Genomic DNA, 21,026 nt, shown 5'->3' with positions numbered 1-21,026 from the left:
GCAGTTGGGAGCAGAGTGAGCAGACGGAACGTGTTGCCATAGGGCCACTCCGCGCCGCGAAGCGGGCCGGTGAGACATGACGCAGGAAACGAACGCTCAGCGAGTAGCCGAAACATTTTTGGAATGCCGGAACGCCCCTGGTAGAGAATATCGGGTGGCCGCGTCTGGGTCGGCGTTAGCCGAGAATCTAGTCGGGAACTCCTGCAGCAACTTCTTGACATTCGTAGCACCGTCTGGGATTCTGTTGCTGTTGCATCTAATGCCGCCGCTGAGACTGCCACTCCTTGAAGCAAAAGCTGGTACAGGACCATCTCAGACACAAAGGGACAAGGGGCGTGAAGCAAGAGAGAAAAGCCCAAAAAATTATCGTGACGCTGCTGCTATAGAAAAGAAGGCGCGAGAAAAAGATACAGTGTGTACTGCGGCCGAAATGAAAGGTGGATCGTGGTGGACCGATCAGGGAGTCAGAGTATGCGCTCTAGCGAAGCCCAAAGAACACAGCACGAAGAAAAAGGGATAGGAGTAAAGATGAACTCTCTGATTGCTTTGCTCAGACTTTCTCGCCTCAATGGGAAGACGACTAGAAAGAAAAGCAGTCAACGACGATGGGGCTCAATGTCACCCTGTATGATGATGGCGAAGACCTGCTACGTCGGCGAAGGTAGAAGCTATGCGGCTGTGGTGTGCCCAGCAGATGGGGTGATAGTGCTGTTGAGAGCGGAGCGAAGTCGAGGATGGAGATGCCAGAGTCTCTCTTTCTATCTCCCTTTTCCTTCAGATCATTTGACGCTCAGCATTACAGTGATCATTGTTATAGCTTAGCTGCACAAAGGAGGCCGCCAAAATCTGCTTTGAGATTTCAAGTAGTGGCCGCTGTTCTGCGTTCGGAGAGTAGAACGGGGCCGTGGAACGCGCGGATTGAAGCAGATAAAAAAAAAGTCAATCGAAGAACTACTACTACATAAATGACGACATGTTGGTATAAAATTATATTTTATAGGGCGGAAAATCTAAGAGCCATCGCTAAGGGCTTACGTAGTCGTAAATTAAAGTTCGTAATGGTATCACAGTGGCATTTAATGGCGGTGTGGGGGGGGGGGGGTGCGAATCAATAAGTAAGGCAATCAGAACCGTATTCTGAATTGCGGTTTAGTTGAAGGACCCACCGTAGTGCATAACTCACCTTCTGGAAGTTTTCCATTTATGGTTGATTGAATGTATGCATACAGATTTGCTTGATATATATATTTAAGGGCACGTTGCCAAATTAGATAAAATCTCAAATATTTTCCTTCTTTACAGTAGAGTCCGTTGAACCAATATAGAACAGCACTCCAAAAAAAAACTACATGCGCAATCTAACAGATATGCATATATACTGGGCTGTATTAATGAATGTCGATGCAAAAAAAAACCGACACAATTTTCTGTTATTATTGCGAATTCCTGTTTCGCATGATTGTCCCCAACCCGGGATTATACCCAAACCCGGTGCAATGTCAAGGCGATTGTCTTCCTGTAGGGTGAAAAGTGCGAACGATAATTACAAATCTCGAACAGGCCAAAGCAGTATCCCGCTTATATACGCGCGATGCAGCAGCTGACACCTTCGACGATCAGAAACGCTCGGCTCAGAACAGCTGGCCGTCTTGTCTGGTCTTAGGATGAGACAAAATGAGATCATTTGCCAATGTTTGTGCGCTAATATTGCCACTGGTATCGGCATCAAAGCTGCAACATCGCTGACGCCTTTGTCTTACTTATGATCAGTTAGCAAGGCTTTATTATTACGATCACAGTTGGCTGTCGGCGCTATATTTCCATTCTCAGCGTTGTTGTGAAGGGTTACGTATAGTAAATTCGTTAAGCTTGAATTCGATCCGCCCTCAGCAATGTGCCAAACGTATTCAATTGATTATCGGAGGAGCAAGAGTTCAAGCAGACGTCAAATGGAAATAGCTATAATCTACCACATAAACTACGCCAGATAGCTAACAAAATATAAACAAGATCAGATAGATATATATATTAGGTGGTCATTGACGATTTTTCTGTTAAGATGGTTTCAGAGTGACATATTTCCGGTAATATGTCATTTGACAGTAGTAAATGCAGTAAAATTTACCCAGAAAAAAAATAATATAATAAATAGAGCACCTTGAAGATGAATAAAATCGCTACAAGGTTGGCTATATCTCTACGGTAAAAATCTATATAAACATTTATGCTATTAAAAAATAAAAATAGAAAAAAAGACGGTTCCTTAGCTTTTGTTATATTTTGAGAAGATGTTCCTCGTTGGTGGTCGACCAATTACGAAAACAACGAAAGCTGAGAAAGATCGACTCATGAGTAACCAAGATAACGTCCATATGAAATAGCTCTAAATCATTGAAAGAAAGCTGGCTACAATAGAAAACCGATGTTTAGATGCACCACATTGAGAGAAAGCATTTCTTCTATCGTATTTTCCTCTGCGAAAATTCGTCGCGAGCGATGAAAAGTATTGGACATACCATACTAATATGCGACTATGATCACGGTTAAAGCGATGAAAAGTTCCACGATTTATAGCCAATCGTGGATTGACGCCAGAAAAATGATGCTCTGCTTTTGGTGACATTGGAACAGAGTTGTAAGTTATTAGTTACCCCCCTGTTCGGTTCTCTGCTATTAACAACTGCCAAAGCTTCAGCAGGTCATTAAAGAATTTGACCCAAACTAGTAAACAGAAAGATGTGCTCTTTTTCCATGATAATTCTAGGCCACATAAGTCAGATTCAGCAAAAATTGAGAGAATTTGAATGAGGACTTTAATGCGTCCAACGTCTAGTCCGATCCTACACCATCGGGCTGTCATCTGTCTCGGTCTTTTCAGTACGCTCTTGATGGCATTAGTCTAAATGCAATAGAGGAATGTAAAAACTACTTGTGATACACTTTCATTGAAAAGCCACAAAAATTTTCCAGCGATGGAAGTGTGGTGATAGCAAAAAAATGACAGAATGTCATCCTTCAAAATGGTACATATTTAGCTTAATAATATTATTTTAAAATATCTGCATCAATTTTGCCCCAAAACGCCACTGGTTTTTCTCATGCGATCACTTTGTATATATAGATGAAACGTTTTTGCGGCGCAAGATTTGCCACTGATAGAGGAACGTAGTTGATAGACTTCAGGAAAAAAAAGCACTGTCATATTCCGTTTTTACAGCCCCACCGAATGCTGTACTATCAAACGATAGGGGCCAAGATTGTAGCAGTCTATGTGAAGCAGTTACCACTCCGCCAATATGACTGACATTGGCGAAAAGATACAACTCCACAGAGACGACCAGCGGTGAGGTACACGAACCAGACTCTAAATGATTCTGGTCAACTGGTGAAATGAATATATTCCACAGCGGTTAATCTAGGTTGCCCAGAGCTGATTAAGCACAATCATGGACTTCGTCGCTAGCGTATTGTTTAATGGTAACATTGATTCGTTTCGCGTCTAGGGTTTTTCGTATAAAAACCCTTTCTAGCTTTTCATTCTTCTCCGAACGCAAAGAGCATTGATTCTGACACATGAAACAACACTTTTATGGTAGTGACGGTTGCCGTAACCGTTGTACTACGTACAGCTTTTACACGCTTCGTTGTCCGCAAACGGCCGCACGCATCTTGGGCCCACAGCTTGCAAATAAAACAGACCGTATAGTGGTCAATGAAAAGGAAGATGAAATATCAGAGCTAACACTCGGCTATGTAAACTTTTATTTGAATAAAAACCAAAGTAGGTATAGTTATATCGCGGGCCCCATTTCGGGTAGCTCCCGTACTACGGTTGAGATCGGGGCTAATTACATATATGGAGCAAAGGTCGAAAGTTAACTGCAGGTCAAAAAGCTTTTGCTTGAAAACGAGCGGTTGCCGTGAGTCCGACCATGCCTTTTAATACAAGCCCAGAGCAACACGAGCTTGTATACAAGGTTCGATAAAAACGACATCTAGCTGGTATTTTTCTTTGGTTAATAGGCACCGTAAATTGTAAAACTTTGCTAAATTATTATGAACAATAGGTATATGATAGTGGTAGCGAATGTTGTGACGTTTAAATTACACAGTGCCCACCGCGTCGAACCAAAATCATAAGAAATAGTTCGTACGTGTTGCTATATAGGAGTACTCTTAAATTGAAAAAGTCGAGCATTTTTAACTGGCATAAACAGCAAAAATGTTTTAAGCGTTTTTCTTTTTTCTCGTAATAGCTCTGTCAAACAGTAATCTACCGTAAAAATAACTTGCTGCTCTGTCTGCTAAAACATGTATAGTATATATATTGTAGCAAATATAATTATATCATTATTCAATTTGTAGACAGCGAACTAGCGCAACAGACTCGGCTATCAGATCACTGGTAACTCACAATAGCTTCCTGTTTTTCTGTTGAAATACATAACATTGTCACATTAGACGTTTCTGAAGGGAATGCCTTTTTCTGATAAGGTCATTCGCTAGCATAGACCTTCCCTGTATGTACGCACGTACGGTAAGCAGTCTGGCAGGACGGTGCGCGAGGAACAAACGGCGATGAGATGACCAGTTATTCCCAGCTATCTCCATTCGTGTTCCTCGTTGGAAACAGAACGTCCGCGGCCGGCATTAGAACAACAGCAGAACAAGTGACTCCCTTGCCTCCTTGCCTCGTTTGTCTTCTCTTCTGACTTTCCAGTTACACCAGCAGCGACATGTCGTCCGAAGCTGAGGCTGACCCGCTGGCGGCAAACGCGAGCATGCTTGGCTGGGTTGCTGAAAGCAGCCGTACGTCAGGACAGAGACCGAGAACAAATTAAAGTCATTCACGCGGTGACGACACTGTGGCTTTTGTGCCCTCACTTGCTGAGTGGCGTTTCCTAGCCCTCGTGAACCACTGACATGTTCCACAGCGTGGAACAGCCCTCGTCAGGACATTGTGATACTCTTCAGTCTAATGTCGTCTCGCAGTTACGTTGTCCTGGACTAAGAAGGTGTCCTCTTTTTCCGACTTCCGCTAGCAATGTGTCGATCTTTTGTCACTTGAACAAGATTAGCTATAAATAACACATATACAACGACCGGGTCATCTTGGCTTCTGAGCACTCAAAAGTTAGATCGAATGCAAAAACTATACTTAGCTCTGCCATACCCCATGCAACATCTGTATCTAAATATATATATATATATGGTACAAGACATGTCCCTCATTAAGTTGAGAGCCGTCGCGAAAAAAGAAACACCTTTATACTTACAGGTTGTGTATTTAGTAGCAGCAGTAATATATTTATATATATATATGTGATGATTAGGTTATATGGGACATCTAAGTATTGCTTTTGCATTTTATTGGACGTTTGAGCGCTCAAGAACCAAGACCACCCAGTCGTTTCTCTATTATATCTTAATCTGCCCTAAAACAAACGAAAATTAGGTTACGTTTTATGGAAATCATTACATTGTACACGCTAAATGGGTTAGGATGCGATGGAACTATATGGGTCACTGCATCCCAAGTATATAATAAACTGTATAGTATAGATTTGATTTTTTAGGAATAATTGAAGTCTCCAAGAGTAACTCAATTTGATAAGAATGCATATAAGAGTCCATATATCGAGTTAATCAAAGGTATCGTACCTCTACACTCGTTACCTTGCGTGTCGTTGTTATTAACGCTGTTAGATGCGGTTACCCCTAAAAGACGGCTTCCTTGACGACTTCATTGAAGTAGCGCGTCGTTTGGTCAAAACAGTGCTGTCTTTATATGCTCCACGTGGCGGACAATTACTAGCGTGGATCAGCCTTATAATATATAGTAATTATTGGTACCAGAACTATACACATTGCAGACCTCAATGCAATGAGGCTAGCACTGGAATATGTGATACGTAAATTGTTACTGTTTCTCTATTTCTTTTCAAACAAAATACTTTTTCAATATTCTAGTTAAGCTGATTAAAACTTTGCTTTATATTGCAAAGCAGAACTTCGTACGGACCTATAGTAGACGAATTATAATAACCTTTTACCCGCATAACTTGACACTAAGGCTTTTATTTTTACATAGTTTTGCTGATATTCGTATATTCTCCCCTGTCTAAGTATGCATCTAAGTATCTTATACTTAGATGCATACAATATGTATGATTTCGGCTAACAATACTACTTCAATTTAGAACTGTTGAGAGTATAATAAGTAATGGCGTTGATTATAAAATCGGCTGCATGAGCCTAAAGATTCGACGCCAGACATAATACAATGTTAAATCAAACTGTAATTTATTTAGAAGGCCGCATCCATGCGGAACTTGAGACATTCGATAAATAGATGTTTATTAATAACAATTAATAACAGTCAACAACAACAGCGTTTCGATAAAGCTATTTTAGCGGATTGAAAGGATATGGTACGACCGCAACGGTTTACACGCTATAACAGATCCCAATAAAGAGACCAACAGCATTTAATTACTACTTTGTACACTGTATATAATTTATCTGATTAATGTGTTTAGATATTTAGCCATGATATGCTTTATGGTTATCGACAATCATCATTGCGCTTAGCTGCTCTTCCATACTATTATTTTTTACAAATTGACCTAACAAGACAAAAACCCTACACTTTTCTCCGATAGCTCGCCCCAGATCGAATGCCTGCCGTAGGCCTATGCTGTCGTCTAGCCTTGTTGCTATACGCTATATGGAGTCACAAATCACTTGCGGAAGCAGCCAGCTCTTCCCATTTCAGTATCCGTTTGTGACAGGACTAGGGCGGAGGCGCTAGGGGCTGTAGGGCCTGTGAGGTGCAATGGCTTCAGGGATCCAGAGCAGCAGAGACGGTGGCGCCCACACCTACAGCGTAGGGCTCAGCTCAAGGCATCCTCATCCGATCTATAGTATGTAACTGCAGCGACCAAAGGTAGTGAGGCACGAAGATAGGATACTTGACTGTGGCAATGTATCGTGTTAGAAGGGGCTTCTGCTCCCGCTGCCGCCGCCGCTCCTGCGCTGCCGAGTACGAGAAAGACAAAGTGTCACCTCTCATCCATCCCAATCACGAGTCGTGTGCTCAGGACGGACATTTGGTAGCGGAAGGAAGCTAGCGGAAAACTGGCAGAAGAAGAGTACTAACGGACCAACAAAAGAAAAAGGTTGTACGCCCTCTTCACCAAGCGCTGCCGTAACGCTGAAGCAGCGGTAACCTCAGGTGAGCCAGCTTGTTCGACTATCTCCGGCCGTGGTAGCGTCATCAGCCATCAAGCCCCTTAAGACCTACAAGCCGAACAAGTATCAGCAGTGGGTAACTGTGCCGAGCTAGACCCCCGTATATCTGCCCCGTCCTTCCCTCAGTATAAGCTTCGTTCAAGGCGGCAGACAACCCTTTGACCACCATAAGATATGGGGCGGATCGTCGTAGGCCAGCCACAGTGCCGCGCTGATTAATGGGAGAATACGAAAGACGAGCTGGCACTTGCACTAACGCCAGTAGTAGAGAAAACGAGGAGGATCCCTTCTTGGGTTCGGCAGACTAACGAACGAAGGGGTGGGGCTATTTTAGGTAGGCCTTGTCGGGTTGTAATCTTTGACAGAGAAGGCCCTCCGCTTGCCGATGGCCAAACAGACTCGACCACTATCAGAATTGGGCTATGTATCCCATTCGCTCGTGGTCCTCTATCGAACAGCCTTTTCGAAGCAGCGTAGACTTTTTCGAGACTCCTCTTTGCTATCTTTGCACCCTGGCTGATGCGTGTTAAAATTCGCGCGTCGGTTATACAGAGAAGCGGCACGACAAGACCGCAGTGTCGAAAAGAGGCACCACTATCCGTTCTCAGCCGATCTTGTATGTTCCCCTACGCACTTAATAAGAAGTCACGTAATTACATATTGATGTGATCGGAGAGGTTTTGCTAATCCTTGACTGCGAGAAGTTCAACAATCTACCGTTCGTTCACTTTAGACGGGTATGAAATTTTGCTACATAACGTAAATAAACGTAAACGTAACGGAAATCTGGGTATGCAACAACGATGAACTAGTCGAAACGTAAGTGCTCTGAATTTCGTATTCAATATTTTCGTTAAACATTGCTTCGTGTAAGTTGAACAGTTCGAGACATACTCAGATTGTCAATATCTACTAGCAGATAGCCTAGAGTTTTTAGCACCAAATTGTACTGTAGCCTAGTTGAGTGTTTGGCACTTGTGCGGACATAGCACTTTCGTTAAAATTTTCACCTTTGAGTTCTCATCATGCCAGAGATGCTGTTTAGCTTTGGCAGATCGAAGTCATCTTTTATGTTAATGTCCTGAACGTGACAATCAGTGAAACGCGTAAAACGAATGAGGCTAAAGTAAATACACGGTGGGCGTGTGGAGACAGCGGGATGGAATGGGATGCGTCCAGTGAATTATGAAGTGACGAAAGACAACAGTCTCGGAGGCTTTGCCGTTTACGGTGATACATAAAACCACAAAACAATGTTGCAAAGTACATTTGCTCGATGGAACTCTTTCGAATTATCATAGAACGAACCCTCCTGACGGGTTCGTTCCATACGAACAACGTCACGATGGGAATCATGTACAGGCACCTATCGACGATATTATGCTTTAGTTTAAGTGTAAATTGTTAGTTAGACATAACACATATCCTACACAGTCTAACAAATACGACCGTATCGTGTCTGGCAACTCTATAGCGGCCTAGATGCTTTCGGAACACTTATAATTGTTTATTTGTTTGTTAATCGACGACAACGATTATAGACATTCATTAAGGAGCAAATCAATTAGGACTTGATCAGTAACCGTGAGGTTATCATAAGAATATATTTAATCGAAGATAACGAAGAAGAGCTCGAGATAGTTTCCTTTATATACATACAAAAATAGAGAAAATACATCGAGCCTCTTTGTAATTTTGCATAGAATATAGATGATTGATCTTCTGTTCGATAGATAGTCTTCGACTTGCAGATCGACAGAATTCATGCGCGTAAGGGACGTTAGTTTTAGTGATTGCGATACTTTTGAGACGCACGAACATCTGATGATCAGTGAAGATAATGACGACGATCATTTGAAAACTTGCCAGCAAAAATTCGTTGAGAAAGGAGTTGTCTTCGCAGACAATGAACAAACAGCGTTACTGGTGTGTGCGCGACGATCTGTAGAAAATCTTCCGATGAGTCACAAAATCGGATAGAATTTTCCCACAATCCTTTTCACATCTGAACATTTTTCTATGACTTTCGTATCGTGACACGTCGCAGACGCGCCAAAGAGCCATTCTGAAATACGGATCAAACAAGGGTAGCGTCTGTTTCGTTCTTCAATTGGAAAGAAATAGCACTCAAATCGTATTTCAGCTGGCAAGAAAATGATTTTAACGCCGGGTCACCTAGAACTAAGCTGCTATAACGTGTTCATTAGTATCTGGTCTTCTAGTAGATCGCAAGATAGTTATCACTTGACCGGGAATAGGAAACCTGATCTTAAGAGCACCGTTTTGATCTGGCTAGGAATCTTTGAAGTGTGCGTTTTTTTGGGAAGGGCGAGTGGTGTCTTTGAAAGTGAAATGCCTAAGCGCATCACCTTAAAGAGCAGAGTAGGCTACAAAATAAAATAATAATCGTATCATAACTGGTATATAATTATGAGGGTAAATAGCATGTTTGTGCGCTTACCATAAAAGGGTAAAACCCGCTGTCGGGATTCGTCGATCGATATATTTGATATTTCCTACGTCCCACTGTCTTGGGGGTTTGATTACTGGAACAACTTTACCGCCCACAGAATAGCTGGTGTGTGTTTGTGGCAAGTACGTGCTTAAGAATTCTCATTTCTTCATAAGCTCATCAAATTTGTAATAGATACTTAATAGTCTCTATCAGACTTCGAAGTTTTAACACCTAAGCCTGATTTTCGTCTCTTACGAAATCTCTTACTTGGCCTATGCCGACTTCCGAAACTTTGGCAGAACCGAGCGCTAAAGCATTCAACATAAAATTGAGCTTAGGAACAGGGGCAAAAAGGTGCCCTCGCCCCATGAAGGCTATCTGATTTATAACGTTCTCAGGCAACTAGCGATATTCCATATGCGGTAAGCACATGCCATACCACCTCGCCGTAGTCCTACCTAACGAGATACCATGCGCTTTCTTGTACCCGCCGTTCGTCATTTCATAACTTCTTTTCTAGTCCGGTGGCCGCTAAGTAAGGTCGTATGTCTATATTGAATTAGTGAGTTATCTGTTATGACTGATTCCAACTGGCTTAGGCTGGCACAAGACACATCATGCATGGTAATTTTACTTGGAGGTGACAAGAGCGACGTTGCGCTGTTAAAGAACAATTAGCGGAATCTGAGGCTAAGCTAATAAACAATAATCTCTGTCAAGAATCGATGCGGCGTCCTTTCACGAGTAAATACATAGGGATTCATTGTGCTTCCATTATTTGATCACGAATGTATTGTCACACGTATATATATCAATGGAGAGTTTGGGGAGTTCTTTGAGACAGCCTGGAGTGGGCATTTTTTATTCATCGTTATCAATAGTAGTATCAGGTACCACTGATATTGCAATTCTGAAGGACTTATTTCTGTCGGACGGTAATCGGTAGAAGTTTTTCGCTCTCCGTTTATAAGGCAATAGAAAAGGTTACAATGGTTGGGGCAACGTGGTACGTTTACCAGCCAACCCCTAGAGCTCGTCGCCGTTTGAATAGTAAATTGTCGTAAGCCGTAATACTCATGCGATCGATCCTTAGGGTCCAAAGGCAAGCAGTTCCATAATTCTACAGTTGTTCAAAATAGCTGGTTACTGAACGACAATGGCATGACTAACTGTGTGCAGCAGCTTTTAGTAGCGTTCGTAGTAGCAGATACAGACGTCCTCATCAGGAAATTATAATAATTTATAGGGTGAAGTCATCTTTCTATCCATCGCAATAGACAGACAGGGCATCCATCAGGATCATTCAATTAAATCGGCCTTTCGTAAGGCACTTTGAATTGAACATAGATTGCCTACGAGGCTCGGCCCAGCTAGTTGCAATGCGTCACGTACGGATTCTATGTGTCGAGTTATGTGCTTTCCACCCTCTTTCTTTAGGGGCAAACGCACTTTGCATCAATGAATATTGATTGGTAAATTACTACCTGTCCATCGCGAATATTCTTGATAATGTACGTGGCAGTCATTGTAAATAAGATTCGAATACGTAAGCACAACGGATAGTACCGTGACACGTACTGTGTAGCATATTTTAACATGTACAGAACTAATAACAGATCACAATTCGATAATAGGCTATAGTTATTTTTGGTTATTATTGTTATTATTATTTGAATTTTCTTATTTAAGCAAACGGCGACCTAGTCGATTACTATAGTTATCTCTTCCCTAGTAGAACGGATGTGTTTTTTTTACCAATTTGATTACAAGGGCTCACAGGTATTCCAAGCGCGGACTAAGTGTGATCCGTTGCTAATGATGACGTCTTGAGTTCTGCTTTATATCAGATCAGCGGGTTCATTCATTCATTTATTAATTAGCCTATTATCCAGGTGCTAGGATAGAATTTCCCCAAGCAATTTCTTTAGACATTACCTGTCGTGAACAAGTAATTTGTCCAGTATCAGCATTTATGGAGAAAAAGAAATCTGACTTTAGTTCACACGTTTTAGTATGAGGTCGCAGCACTAACATGTACAACCCGCTGTACACCATCCATGATACGTGCCATCCTTTTTGCCATACCTCCGTTTCATATCCTTTACACTATATCTATAAAGCCAACTCTAACGAAGTCATTGCGGAGCCGTAAAGCACTTTTATAGGTGGATCTGCACCTTTTCGGAGCCAGGCCTTCTAACGCGCACTTCACTGCCATACGCTTCAGCAGGCCGCTTGTCCTCACTTATATCTATTTATGCTTAACATTGATCCACTTATAGTGTACACATATTATATGGAAAGTCGGCTAGCGGCTGCGACAGGATGTGTGTAAACGGGGTGCGTTCCACTGGCTACTGACTTCGGCTATAGCCAGTCAAATCTGGGGAAACCCTCTACATCGTAAAGATGTCTGTCAGTCAGCCTTAGATGGCATTATATGTGAAGCGTGTCTGCGTGGCTGTTAGGTGTGATCTTGCTCCTTTCGTTACGTGTATATGTGTTCGTGTGTATAAAGAGTATACAAGCGGAGCTGGAGCTTAGGTGGATGCAGTAGCAGATATGGCGACACGGACAGAAAACGCGAAAAGATTTGAAGTGTCGCGTAAAATCCGAGTTATGAATCCGCCGACCATGGCAAAGTCGTGGATCTGGTATCCTAGTTTAGCGTCACGATAATCGAAAAAAGACAGTTCCGTTTCCTTACCATTGTCGAAAACATGACCGACGTAGAGCCAAGGGTTTGAAAAGAGACGGCAATCTAGTAACCAAGATAGATACGCCAGTGAGTAGAAAGCAACAGATGACAAGGGGTAGTTCGCCATGCGGTTGTCATTTGAAATTGCTTTATGCGATACGATTGTTCGTGCACTGCGTTGGGTCACAGTTGGTTCCAATCAGGCTTAAAGGAATTAACCTTCAGAGATTCGTCATATCCGCCTTTTGTTTTAGAAACTACCAGGTTGATTTTAAAGGATCAAACCGGTTTTAGTTACCTGTTACAATCGTCCAGTACTCAAAGGGGAACGCCATAAAGTACGATTTTGATATTTCTTAAAAGAAAAAGAAAATCTTTTAACTAAGCATACAATGTGTGTAGAAATTCTGTACGGCTTGAGCAAACTAGTATTTCGATGAAAAAAAATTTGGAAATTAATTTTAAATGCATGTAAAGCGTAAGCAGTTCAGTACAATACAGAGATAGCGCAACATACAATTCGCCTCTTTCCAATTTAGTCACTTTTATTTCTACATATCGTTTTAACGTGTTGATTGTCATATCTAATGTATATAAGCGCTATCAAGTGCCAGCCAAGCATATTATCCGCGTCTAGGTTTTCAAAAGGAGTGTTGGCATCTAACAGTTCTTTATGCGTATTCTCCGACCTGAAACGAACGTCTGCGAATTTCGAAAGCGTATATAACATAATTGTTAGATACCATGGGTAGGACTATTGGTAAACACCATGAAACGTATCGACGCTACATTTCGACACGCTGCCTGTAATACAAGTGTAACCTCTCAGCTGATATAGTCACGATAATCTTAAAAGTATTACGACTACCGATGCTGTCGCAAGTGGTACAATGTGTCTTGTTCGAAGCCGCCTGACACAACGCTGTTTAACAGCAATTGTGGACGCAAGATACGAAACATATATATATATATAAAAAAAAAATGGGAAATAACAGCAACAAATGTAACAGAAAAATTAACGAAGCGCTAACGGTTGAATGTTCCACAGATAAAAGAGGCAGCGAAAGGACGCTTTTAGTAAATCGGTCCAAGGGGATTCATTTCTAAAGCTGGAATGGACACATCGCTAAATCGCTTACAACAATGATTGTGTATCGATTTTATTTACGTTATTTTTATGACTACTTCTGATAATGTCACAAGTAACCTTTGTCATTACGTTTTCTTTAGCTGTAGATAGGGGAATATACATACATTTCAGCTAACGCCAATGGAAGGGTCTTTTCTAGTCTGAAGTGCAACGTTACCTTGCTTTATTTAAATTCTGTACCCAAAACCTACGAAAGTAACGTACGGCGTATGAAACATGAGAAATTTCCACAATAAGAACCGTGAAGTGTCTCACTTGTCTGATACAAGAAATTTGCCTTGATACCTTACCTATGAACTACACAAGTGTCCTGAATTTATTTCTAAATGGTTACGGCGGGTGATAAACGTTTCAAACAAAGGGAAGCTCCGGGACAACTCAATAAAAGCGCAGCAGGTAGTTCTAACACCGACAAGAACCCCGTAACCAATCTTTAAATACACAACGATCACATTATTTTCCGGCTGGCGCGCAATTTTTCGAAGTTTAAGGGTACTTTCCTAAACGACGTTACCCTTAAGAACGACAATGAACAATGTGTTGAATTGCATTAAAACATGAATCAGAGAAATCATTGCGATGCCTGATACCGGTAACGAATGAGCGACAGATGGATTATGCCAATTACGAGAACATTTTTCTACTGGCGCCTGAGCGGATACGTGTACTTTTGCATCGAGATGTATCCATATCCAACGACGAAGACAGCTTGGACAAAAACATCATAGCAACCAGGACGGGAGAAGATCCGAACAGTCGTCCAAAGCTAAAATCATATGCCGGCGCCGAAGGTCCCATAACAATTCCTAGGCGATCAACCAAAAATGCTATCAATAAAATCAATTTATAAAAATAATTTAAGTGGCCGGTGGAACGTACAAGAGGTGTGGCAACCGTATCACTGCAGCACAATCGCAGATAGGCCATCGAACTTCATGTAGTCCTTCGTCTCGACGATAACAGACAGTAAATCCTTTTAAACACAGCATTATAATTAAGCGTCTGATAACAACGTTTTGCCATCGCCACCTATGAGGTATAGTGCCAAAACCTTGCAGTAATGGTAAGAAATCAAATCGTATATGAGGTATTCCTAATTTAAGATCTAATATAATCAACGCGTGGCTGGCATCTGGTTTTAATGGATCTCTGTATAAGCTTAGAATCATAGTCTGGTTTTGCCGCGCGTGTACCGAGCGTGTCAAATGTTAGTAAGTAGTGAATGAGAACTCCATAATGCTGTTGATAAAAATCTGCGGCAAGTCAATAGCTTAATAATACGGAGTAAATTTTTAGCGTAATTACAGCATTGTATGTGTAGTAACATAGTTGCGAGAATCAAGAGCATAAACACGAGGCCGTTGTGCTTAGACGAAGGTTTTCTGGCATGCAACTGAAAGGACCTTCCAATAATTGCTTTGCAGGCAACGCTATGAGGCCACCTATTGAAAGATTTGAAGTAAGTTTTTTTTTTATCTAACAAACTCTGTTTGTATTTGCGTTCACTATAACTGGAATCAATAGACATCAATAAGCTTAAATCAAAACAATCGTCCAGTGCGTTTTCACGTAAAAAAAATTTACTAAATTACGTAACACGGATTTGCTCTTATAAGCCACACAGTACTCTGTGTCTTTTGACTCATGAACTGTAAGATTATCATACTATAAAAGAAGGATGTAGCCGTGATGACCTTCGATAAATCTCGCAGGTCTATGTGTACATTAGTGCTCTCGTATAAACCATGCGTTGTTCTTTCATAAAGTACGCTGCCAGAAAAATTGCATTACAGCATGGATACAAGCCTCGCGATGGCGACCCTGGAGGTAATTTTAGCCGATCAAGTAAAACACGTCCTTTATGAATGATGATATTAAAGTAGGCCTAATTTTATGACATATGTGATCAAAACTGTCCCCAAGTGTTTGATAATACTTCAGGATTATGAACTAAACGCCTGTAAATAGATGCATCGAGTTTTGCGTCCGGTACCGGCATTGAGCGGTTTCTCAAAGGGCGGGCTCTCCTCCAAAAACGAACGAAGTGTACTCATGCTTGATTTTGAACCCAGGCAACCCCGCGTGTTTCAAAGTATAACAGGGTAACACATTGCTAATGCACTATCAGCAAAACGTGATAAGCCACAGGCCTAATAAGGTATTGTTGTCATTTTTGTGAAGCATACGTTGTATAGCGTAGCTTGCTTACAATGTGTGTAGGTACTGGCGACTGTTTGCCCCACCGGCGTTCGTTTGCTCCATACCTTTGTGAGCTTCCGTTTTCTGTCATCTAGTAATACATCTACTACGGCATATGTTGTTGCTTCGAGTCGTTTGTTGATCTTCCGCAAAAAGGCCGAATGTGTCCGACGATATCGAATGATGATGTTTTTCTCTGTCCCCCGAACGGTCATCAGATAATTGGCTGCTGACACGACCGCAGTCCCGCGCCCCAGCAGTTGCTGCCGCTTTTACCTTCCGTCTATGTGACGCTCTCCCTCGGGACATTACTATTCAGCAGTCTGTGGATTCGTTGCTATAGATCAGGCTGTTCTTTGCCTCGTAGTGCTGCCGCCACTATCCATTGCCAAAGAAAGGGTGGACGAGCGATTGGTGAAACGGATAGGAAAATACGCCACCGTCAACCATGTACGACTCCTGCTACTAATAACAATAACACAACCCCTGTTAGCGCTGACATACGTGGTGGCTCATATTAACAAGGGCTAACATCACTAAAACCATTTCCATTTCGAAAGATCCTAGCAAAAGGATAGGAAAAGCCAAACTGCCCCAGAGTTGGAGTACAGGCAATTACAGTCAACAATTTTGTTGTAAACGGATTCAATATGGCGTGAAGCAACAGAGCATTTCATGGGTGGTCAAGGGCGGCCGGTTGTGACGATAAGAAGAAATAAGAAGGCGTCGTCGGTGGCTGTTTAGTAACTCACAGATAACTAGATAGGATGCTGAGTGTCCCGGGGGCTCGAGCGAGTCTACAGGTGTGAGTAAATCTGGACCTGGACGGGAATGGTACAGCAGTTAGGTTCGTTTCTTGATAGAAGAGCGACCCTTCGATAGAGATGCTTACCTTGCAACTTGTATGTAATATAACTTATCGATCTTGTATATACTAATATCTTCGACAAGTTCGTGCTAACTCGAAATGGAAAACCATTTCGCTGAAGATGAGTATATAGACGATCGCTAGTCATTTGGTAAAATGAGAACCAGTGCCACTCCTCAGGACAGCGTAGTGAAAAATCAGCATCCTTAGAGAGGTATAAAGCGAAGGAAAAGCTCTATGAGGAAAAAATGCCTACAAATCGCTTGTTTTTAAATTAGCGGCTCTTCATTTTATATCCAGCGCATTATTGTTTACCGTAATGGTAAATATCTTGTGAAGCTGGATTACAAGGTAAGGCTTGTGCTATGAGCTAGGAGCGGATAAGGTATCCAACGAGAAAAATACGTCCCTTATACCATACCTGTTATTCGACGATTGGAGTATCACCATATGATACATATTACGCTGCAAATACCTTAACGAAAATCAAAATGGTCTAGTTCAATAAGTACAACGAAGATATTGTTAACTTCTACTGCCACATGTTACTTTTATACCATCTGATCGTTACCTAAGTGCGTGCATTAACGTTCCTAAGTTGATACCAATGTTTGTAATAAACAATCAATATCACGACGGTACAATCATTTCGGAAGCAACAACTTAGCTCTTCAATCGGTGAAAAAGGATCGTGTCTTTTTTTTACCGTTTTCGATAGCAGCTACGAAATTCTCTCGCCAATGGCCCGTGATATTGAACATGTATCACATAAAAGGTCCTGCTAACAGCAGCCACTGAATGCTCGGCGCACATGTAGCCACATGTAGGAGGTTGTACAGCTGGAGCAGGCAACTTTCACATGCGATGCCATGGACGAAAATAGCTATCTATACGGAATTCCCCTTCAACGGCGCTTGTAATGCCGACCGTTGCAGTTCAGCAGGCTATGGCCATATCAAATTAAGTTACACAAATCGGGCTCAACGTCATTGTTATATATAGTAACCTTAACATAATTTCTACGACAAGCTTCACTATTGATTGACGAAACTGGATCGTAGTCGAGACGAAAAACGCAACCAATGTGCTAGATCCTTTTGAAATTATTCTTGTGTATATTGTTTTCATTGTTGATAACTTTTTTACTACAAGGGAAACTCGAAAATTCGTATCGAACGCGACTTACGAAAGCGTCTACTAATAATAAATTATGCGGCCGATCTATTTTGGTATTCATCTACTCGAAAACAGCAAAGAGATTCCATCTACAATTTTGAAACGCATTTGATTTTGTTGAAGACAGACCATTACTGCCGATCCTATGGTTTTACTTCATTATTGTACACGTAAGTACGTTATCTAAGGCCCAAGTTACTGTAGTGGAACAAGTTGTTTTTCTAACAGATGTTCGTACCGTGTTTTGATTAGTGCTCTCGGTGTTAATCCTGTATCGCAAAAGGAATCGCTAAACGTAAGGCGTGGGTGGTAATATCGAGAAGGAGGCAGCGAACGGTACACGGTGATATACCGACCTTACCAGACTCTGCGGATTCGGGCTTAGTTAGACTGGGAGCCGGCACGAACCCAACCAATGGCCTTCTACAGTTCGTTGTAAATAGCGACGCGGCGTGAACAGGGTGGTTTGTACGCATTCAGCTCCTTTGAATCTTTCGAAAGGAGATAACTAGATAGGCGAACACCAATCAAAGACGCAGTTTCTTGCAATACTCAACTTTGAAAGAGACTGGACGAGTTCAGTTTAAACATAGCTCGCTATAAACAGAACGGGTTGCCCAACGGCGCCTGCTTTGCAACAAGAAAACGATCTGATACTTTGGAATAGTGTAATAAGCAAGGCCGAAACGTAAGAAAGCTTGTGACCAGCTATGGTCCTATAAGAGTGGACGAAGTTAATAGTCGACAATTAGGTACATGAATTCAGCCAGATAGATTCAGGTTTAGGAATTAACTTTTGTTTTATTTATTTAGCTGTATATTTATTTTTCACGCCATTGGTTATCATTATTGTCTGAGAAGGGGCTCAGAATCAGCTCTTCTTCTGTTAAAAGTACAGGACCTGCCTTTATAAAAGGTTTTGGTCAGGTTGGGTCTCAGGAGATTTATTTAGGGTTCCTCCAACAAACCTATGAGACGGCATGGCAACCATACCCATTTGCCGGCGTTGAAATTCTAAAGAGGCGGGTACTAGCCGGCTTGGCTACGCCATCCGATTTATAAACCTATCGTTATGTTTTTTTCTATAAGTCTAAATGCCTTGAAGCTGCAAGAAATTTTTAGGTTTTATACTCAAATACTAAGTTTATGCACCAGTATAACAACTTGCGAGACGAGATTGGACAAAGGTAGGCTTACAACGTACAAGCAGCGTCACTAAACGATTCAGTCACTTTTAGGTCTTGATATTTTATAATCACATTAAAAAAACCGCGGGCTTCGCGGCCCGCGTTTTCTACTTTTGTAAACAAGAAAATCGTCATCGTCTAATTAAAAAAATAGTGAGAGTGAACGTTAATGCCATTAAGTACTTCTTATCATTAAATAATATTCGCGATAGTTTTTAAGTGATTGCAGAGTCTGAAGTTGTAAAGCACTTAAGGCTGACGGTTGGTCTAAAAAATGGGCATCATTTCTTTTTCGGCCCGATGCAGCCCAAATGGGGTGGTCGATCAGCACGCGATTCCTAGAAATCTTAGGTGATATGACTGGTCCCGAACCTCGAGGTATCACTTGACGGCACTCAACCTTATATTTTTCTTGAAAAGATGCCAACACCTAAGCGTTACCTACAAAATGTACGTCGATGACCTTACATAGTATATAGTGAGGTCAGGTCCAAGTCCACAATGAGGTTTTTAATTAGGAAAAAGTGTATCTGATCTAAACATGAGCTAGTACAACTGAAAACCTACTTTTTCTCCACTAGAACGCTTTTCTTTTAAGCTGTAATGCAACGTTCTATCCAGCTTCCTAATGTTGCTCTTGCATTTAATAGACACACTCGTTGAAAATGCGACGAAGGTTTGAATCAGGTAGAAAACATCGATTATCGTCCCAGTTCGAGCACAGATATGAAGGCAAACGGAAGCAGCGACTCGATGTCGTGATCGAGCAAACAGGTGTCCTCCGTCCAACTGATGAGGTGGCACTAAGAAAATAGCCTCAGCCGCACCTTTCCTCTTGTGATGGTCTCAAGTGATACGCATCTGCTTCTATCGTAGCCGTTGAGAAACATTGTGCATTTCTCGTGTGATATTTGGTCGTACTTCGCGTGTCGACCTCTGTTGGCTAGTGATTTCACCCAATCATGATCTCACATCAGCAAGCACAGCGTACACGTCTGCCCAGACAAAGCAAAGGTACTGGGTCAGATTTTTGATGGTGCTGTTGTTTGCGGTGATGATCTAGGAGGGCCAGTCGAAGCATAGGTTGTAGGCACAAAAGTGAAGACGAGTCAAATCCTGATTGCGTGCTCTGACTGTAGTGGTAGATGGTTACATCGCTGGAGTACGCCTATGGTCTCACATTGAATAGACGCTACATGCAGCAACGGGCCTTACTGACCTGCCTCAGTGTGCTGATCGCATAGAGTACGGTCGCATAAATGACTTGATTATCTATGAAGCTAGCTATAACGCAAGACGGGTCCAAATATATCTCTTCTAGGATTGCGACCCAGACAAGAAACATGCTGAGCCTTACAGTACGTTTAATCGAGGCAGTAATTTGACCAGTGTTAATTTTGACAGTCATTTCCTGTGTTGGGCATAGTAAGATCTTTTCAAAAGCGCACGTTCATATTATATCATACGTTAATTCCCATTTTTAGATTACGACAGCATGTAATTTGATTTTCTTGAAATTAGGTCAGACACACTGTGAAGGCACGGGCGTTTAGATGTTCTCATAATCGGATTTAGCCGTTACTTCAACGGCGTCCGCTAGTACGTAATTCATGTCGTGCACGAACATCGAGCCTTATAAACGGCTTGCAGTGTTTGGAAAATTCAACTACGCATTCGCTCGTTTGACTTTATCTTCGCTATAATATGAGCTTGTATCTCCACCCAGTAGATATAGGCCCTGTTTTTTCAGTCGGCCGGCACGTGTTTTATTGGCTCGCGTTGCTCGTCAGTATCATCACTGTTTATGTGAGGTGGTGGGTCGTCATGAGCCAGAACAGTCGCTATGGATGGTTGCAAGGTGATTGATTTTTCAGCAGACACGATTCTAACCGGCGCCCGGCTATAGCTTCTGAGTGCTGGGTTTTTACGGTAGAAGCTTATATGCTTTCCTATCCATGATGCTACGAAAAACCGTTACGCTACTTGGCAAAGGCCTAAATAATCATGTCTAACAGATCTGATTATTAGATGTTATTAGTAGA

At 41.9% G+C, this 21,026-nt stretch overlaps 1 long non-coding RNA gene across 1 annotated transcript; it reads right to left on the bottom strand.

Moving 5' to 3' along the window:
• Positions 1-15,112: 15,112 nt before the first annotated feature.
• Positions 15,113-20,181, bottom strand: LOC147755409 (uncharacterized). Its single transcript, XR_015328635.1, has 3 exons — positions 19,552-20,181; positions 16,506-16,574; positions 15,113-16,218 (listed from the first exon to the last, which is right to left on the bottom strand). It is a non-coding gene; the product is annotated as an uncharacterized LOC147755409 (long non-coding RNA).
• Positions 20,182-21,026: the final 845 nt, after the last annotated feature.

The sequence above is a fragment of the Varroa destructor genome, unplaced genomic scaffold (genome assembly GCF_002443255.2).
Source record: "Varroa destructor unplaced genomic scaffold, Vdes_3.0 BEIS01000005.1, whole genome shotgun sequence".
NCBI classification, from domain to species: Eukaryota; Metazoa; Arthropoda; class Arachnida; order Mesostigmata; family Varroidae; genus Varroa; species Varroa destructor.
The sequence above is the reverse complement of the archived record's forward strand: the minus strand, read 5'-3'. Positions and strand labels throughout refer to the sequence as shown.